The sequence below is a fragment of the Phodopus roborovskii genome, unplaced genomic scaffold (genome assembly GCF_943737965.1).
Source record: "Phodopus roborovskii unplaced genomic scaffold, PHOROB, whole genome shotgun sequence".
NCBI classification, from domain to species: domain Eukaryota; kingdom Metazoa; phylum Chordata; class Mammalia; order Rodentia; family Cricetidae; genus Phodopus; species Phodopus roborovskii.
Genome location: NW_026126418.1, coordinates 67,906,254 through 67,911,889, shown reverse-complemented (window position 1 = coordinate 67,911,889; position 5,636 = coordinate 67,906,254). Strand labels below are relative to the sequence as shown.

Below are 5,636 nucleotides of genomic sequence, written 5' to 3'. Positions count from 1 at the left end.
AGTCAGGTGCCTTTTAACATATTAAATAGGCACCTCAGTAAGAGGTTACAAGTAAGGTCAGAATAAGATGATGGAGAGACTCAGCCGAGAGCAGAGAAGATTGGGGTCAAGTTGGGTTTACACAGAGCTCCAGTAAAGTCCTAAGAAGCAAGATTCCACGAACAGAACTTGCACTACCCATGGAGGCAGAGGCCACAAAAACAAAACAAAACAAAACAAAACAAAAAACAAAAACAAAACAAACAAACACAGAGGTCTTGGATAAGTGGCTGTTTAGCTGTGTAGAGATTAGAGGATGTCTATTCACCAGAGGAATGGGCTCAGAAAAGGGAGAAGAGGGGGAAGGAGGGCCTTCTGCCTAAAAGGTTCCTGGGTATTGGCACCAAATATAGGAAGACTGAGGCACAGAGGCAGACAGACTCAATCTGAACAGGCCAAGACTTCTGTGTTGGAACAGTGAGGGGCCTGTTGACATAAAAACCACAGCTCTCCTCCTTTTTTTTTTTTTTTTTTTTAAATAGTTATTTTTATTTAATTTAGAATACTTCTTATTTTACATATCAATCCCAGTTCCCTCTTCCTCATCCTCCCATGCTCCCATCCACTCCCCAGGGAGGGTGAGGCCTTCCATGGGGGATCATCAAAGTCTGTCACATCATTTGGGGGAGGGCCTAGACCCTCCTCTGTGTATCTGGGCTGAGAGAGTAACCCTCCTTGGGGGATGGGCTCCCAAAGTCCATTTGCGCACTAGGGATAAATATTGGTTCCACTGTCAGAGGTCCAATAGACTGCCCAGGCCTCCTAACTGGCACCCACATTCAGAGGGCTTGGTTGGGTTCAATGCTGGTTTCCCAGCTTTGCAACTGGGGTCTGTTTGCTCTCATTTGGTCAGGCCAGCTGTTTCTGTGGGTTTCTCCAGCATGGTCTTGACCCCTTTGCTCATCCCTCCTTCCTCTCTAAACTGGATTCCAGGAGTACGGCTCAGTGCTTAGATATGGATCTCTGCTTCTGCTTCCATCATCTACTGGATGAAGGCTCAAGGTAGTCATCAATCTCATAGGGAAAGGGCATTTAAGGTAGTCTCTGCACTTTTGCTTAGATTCTCAGTTGGGGTCATCCTTGTGGATCTCTGGACATTTCCCTAGTGCCAGATTTCTCTTTAAATATATAATGGCTCATCTATTGATGTATCTCTTTTCTTGCTCCCTTCTATTCTTCCATGACTCAGTCTTCCTGCTCCTTCATGTTCTCTTCTCCCCTCCTCTTCTTCCCTTTTCTTTTTCTTCCCTCCCTCCCCCCATGCTCCCAATTTGGTCAGGAGCTCTTGTCCCTTTACCCTTTGGGGGTGGGCATGTATGTCTGTCTTAGGGTCCTCCTTGTTTCCTAGCTTCTCTGGTAGAGTGAATTGTAGGCTGGTAGTCCTTTGCTCTATGTCTAATATCCATATGAATGAGTACATACCATGCTTGTCTTTTTGTGACTGGGTTACCTCACTTAGGATGGTTTATTCCAGTTCCATTCATTTGCCTGCAAATTTCAAGATTTCTTTTCTTTTTTGCTGAGTAATAAATACTCCATTGTGTAAATGTACCACATTTTCTGTATACATTCTTCAGTTGAGGGGAATCTAAGTTGTTTCCAGGTTCTGGCTATTACAAACAACACTGCTATGAACATAGTTGAACAGATGCCCTTGTTGTATGAATGTGCAACATCTGGGTATGTCCCTAAGAGTGGAATTGCTGGATCTTGAGGTAGACTGTTTCCCATTTTCTTGAGGAACCACCACACTGATTTCCAAAGTGGCTGTACAAGTTTGTACTCCCACCAACAATGGAGGAGTGTTCTCCACATCCTCTCCAGCACAAACTATCTTTGGTGTTTTTGATTTTAGCTATTGTGACAGGAGTAAGATGGTATCTCAGAGTTGTTTTGATTTGCATTTCTCTGATAGCTAAGGATGTTGAGTACTTTCTTAAGTGTCTTTCAGCCATTTTAGATTCCTCTATTGAGAATTCTCTAGTTAGTTCTGTACCCCACTTCTTAATTGGATTGTTTGGTGTTTTGGTGACTAGCCTCTTGATCAAAACCACAGCTCTCTTCTTAAAGGGAATAAGAGATACATTATTTGGGAGCTATTATGAGTGACCATGGCCCTGGAACACAGATTTATGTTATCCCAAATTCCATGTTCCAATGTGAAAGCAGTTTTACGAAGATTTTATAGTGTTGCAGAACAAAGAAAATCATAAATCCAGAAAATTTAAAACACATTGTTGTATTCATCAGACAGGACAAAACAATGATATGGGAGAATGGGGAAAGTTTTTATAGGTGTCCATGATGGTATTTGATGCCATTCTTGGCTCTTGGATTGGGAGAAGGTAGTGTTCTGCATAGTTAATACTTCTAAGATGTTTTTTATCATCAAGGGTTATTAGTTCAGATAGAGCGGAGTAAGAAATGGCTATTCCAGGAGGCTAAAACTAGCCCAAGATAAAGTAATTAGCATCTGAACTAACAAAATTCTATTCTCTCCATAGTATTGGATTCCAATTGGTCCATCATCAGTCTTGGCAGACAGACTCCTTTCAGGAGTTTTTTTGTTCACAACCAGACCCAGCTTCTGTTTAGGAATTTTTGTTCAGAGGTTATACACTTTCAGAGGGCTGAACAGGGCTGGGACACACACACACACACACACACACACACACACACACACACACACACACACTTGGATATCTGCCAGGAAGTAATAGCTATCTTTTGTGCTTTGATTGAAAGCAGGGTAGGTTGTTTTCAATAGACAGGCATACATTATTCATGTAGGTCAAACTATACAGTTAGGCTGGGGTGAAGTCTTTATATGGCTAGGTTCTATTGACCCATGCAGATTGATTCAATTCCTCATGACCTGAGGTTATTACCTAACAAGAGGGACCTTGTAAATCAGGAAGATTTGGGGATTTCTTGAGACTTTTGAGTTTACTTCCTGAGTCTCTTTTTTTTCTTTTAAGTATTTCTTAAACACTATGAAAACCATAAATTACCCAGATGTGTTTTGCACTGGCAAGAATCTTACATGTATAACAGGAAGTTAGTTGGCTAATTTAAAATACATCCATGAGGGAAAAAATGATTATTTTGAGCTGGGGGTGGTGTGTGTCTCCTGTAGCCCGAGTTAAAGCAGAACTTTCGGACCTGTTTTCCAAAGTGTTAGGCTTACAGGCATGCACCACCATGCTGTTAAGAAAAAAAAAATTACAACTTTTTGAAGAACATTTAAGGAACAAGGAAGACCACACACTTATCTTAATATGTAATTTTGTGTCATTGTAGCTAAAACATGTTGTTCAGTGGGTTAAAAAGGGCCTACTTTATGACCTTATGCATACACTCAACAATTTTTTTTACAGTATTATAATTTGAATAGGCGCCAAATGTCTTATTTTTTTTCCTTCAACTGGGGAGAGTAAATTCTTTTCCAAATAACTTGGACAAAAAATGACCATTGCTCAAATCATTCTGCAGCAATACAGATGCAGTGACAAGGGACCTCTTCAGCCTTTCAGAGAGGACATGCCCACTCTCATGATCTCATCAACCAGGAGGATGTTGGTGGCGATCACAGCACAGGAGTGAAGCAGCTGCTTCTTGACACAGTAGTTATCTCACACACCCATCTCTGCTGCCATCATTGGCTCACCTGTGTTCAAGTCCACACCTACAAGCTGATCCGATTCAGCTTGTTCGGCTTGAACTTTAACACATGTTTCCTGAAGGTCAAAACCAGAGTTCTGCACAAGAAACTTGGGAATAATGAGCAAGGCATCGGCCTCCAAGCTGAGCTCTGCCCTTCACGCTGGGCTTGTATTTAATCCGCGCTTCTGCCATTGCCACTTCTATTGCGCCAGCACCTGGAACAACGCAGCCATCATCAATAGCATTTTTTGACAGCCCTCAAGCCATCTCTTATTGCATTCTTTATTCCAGTCAGTGTGTGCTTATTTGGTCCTTTAACCAGTAATGTGACAGAATGGGGATTGTTCCATTTCTCAATAAAGGTGAACTTTTCTTTGCCCAATGTATAGGTCATAGACAAGACCTGCATGTCCCAAACAGTCAGGATTCAGGGCATCTAAGGGATTCAGAGCTATACCACCACAAGCAAGTGTCAGCCTCTCCATGTTTCTCCTCTTGACCCTTCGCAGAGCCACAACGCCTTCTTTTGCAAGGGCTTCCAAAGAAAAGGGGTCAATCCCCTTTTGGTTAATAACAACAAATCCTTTATCTGAATCACCACAGACTTTCTTTTTCAGTTCTATTATCTTTTTAACTCTATCTTCAATGAATTTTCTTTCAGCCTTTACTAGTTTTTCTCTCTCTTCTGAACTCTTGTAAAAGAACCCAGAATTCACTTCTGTTTTTTTCATATTCTAAAGACATGTTGCATGTGAGGATATAGGCATTTCCCACCCTTTTCTTCATATCAGGATGCCATGCTCCATGATCCAAAACAAGCCCTCTGATTAAGCTTGTATCAGTTTCAGATTTATGTTTCATCTCCATGATCTCAACCATGGTCAATGGGTTCATCTTTTTTCTTAATGGCCAAAACAGTCCACTACAGCCTCTGTTAAGACATCTACAAGTTCAGCATGAACTTTAGTTCACAGAGATGTTCTGGCCACATCAATGAGTGTTTCTCTGTCCATCTCTCTGCTTATTTTGACTTGCTCCAAAAAATGGAGTGCCTTTTCCTTTGCAGCTTCAAAACCTTAAGTTATTATCCTGGGATGAAGACCCTCAGAAACGAAGAGGTCTGCCTGTTTTAGCAGCTCCCCAATGATAAGGACATTGGATGTAGTACCATCACCAGTTATGTCATCCTGGGCTGTGGCTACTTTTGCTATTAAAGAGTCTGATGGGGGTTGAATTTGCATTTCGTGAAGTAGCCCATTGCCATCTTCAGTAAGCTTGATGTCTCCAGCACCAGAAACAAGCATCTTCATGGTGCCCTTAGGCACCAAGGTGGTCCTCAGTACATTCTGCAGGCCCCGTGCTGCCCTGATGTTCACTGCCAGTGCTGCCTGTGCCCGGGCCACCTCAGCTTCTGGGTTTAGGGTCTTCACTGTCTCCATGGATGGCCTAACTCAGGAAGAGGCCCCTTCCAGAGTCTTAATGAGTCTCCCTTTAGAACATTCCAAGTACTTTTTCACAATCCTTTTTTTAAAATTTTGTTGGCCATTTACTAGTTTCTATTTTTTTGATTTTTTAAATTTATTATTATTATTTTTATTATATATTTTTTAATTTTACATGTCAATCCCAGTTCCCTTTCCTTCCCTTCCTCTCTCCCTCGTTCCTTCCTTCCCTCTTAACCTCTCTCCCCCCTCACATGCACCCAGACCACCCTCCCCTCCCATCCCCCACCCAAATCCATATGTAGGGCAATGCCATCCAGGTGGAGTCATGTAAATCTGCCAAGTTATTTGAAGTAGAGACTAGGAATTCTCTCCTGTCTCTAGGTTAAGGCAGTATCCCTCCATAGGGGATGTGTTCACAAGGTCCTTTTGTGCACCAGGAATACATCCTGGTTCCACTGTCTGAGGTCCCTTAGACTGCTCAGTCCTTCT

The 5,636-nt window shown here is 42.1% G+C and overlaps 1 pseudogene; it reads right to left on the bottom strand.

Moving 5' to 3' along the window:
• Window positions 1-3,517: 3,517 nt before the first annotated feature.
• On the bottom strand, window positions 3,518-5,141 carry LOC127222642 (T-complex protein 1 subunit zeta-like; annotated as a pseudogene).
• Window positions 5,142-5,636: the final 495 nt, after the last annotated feature.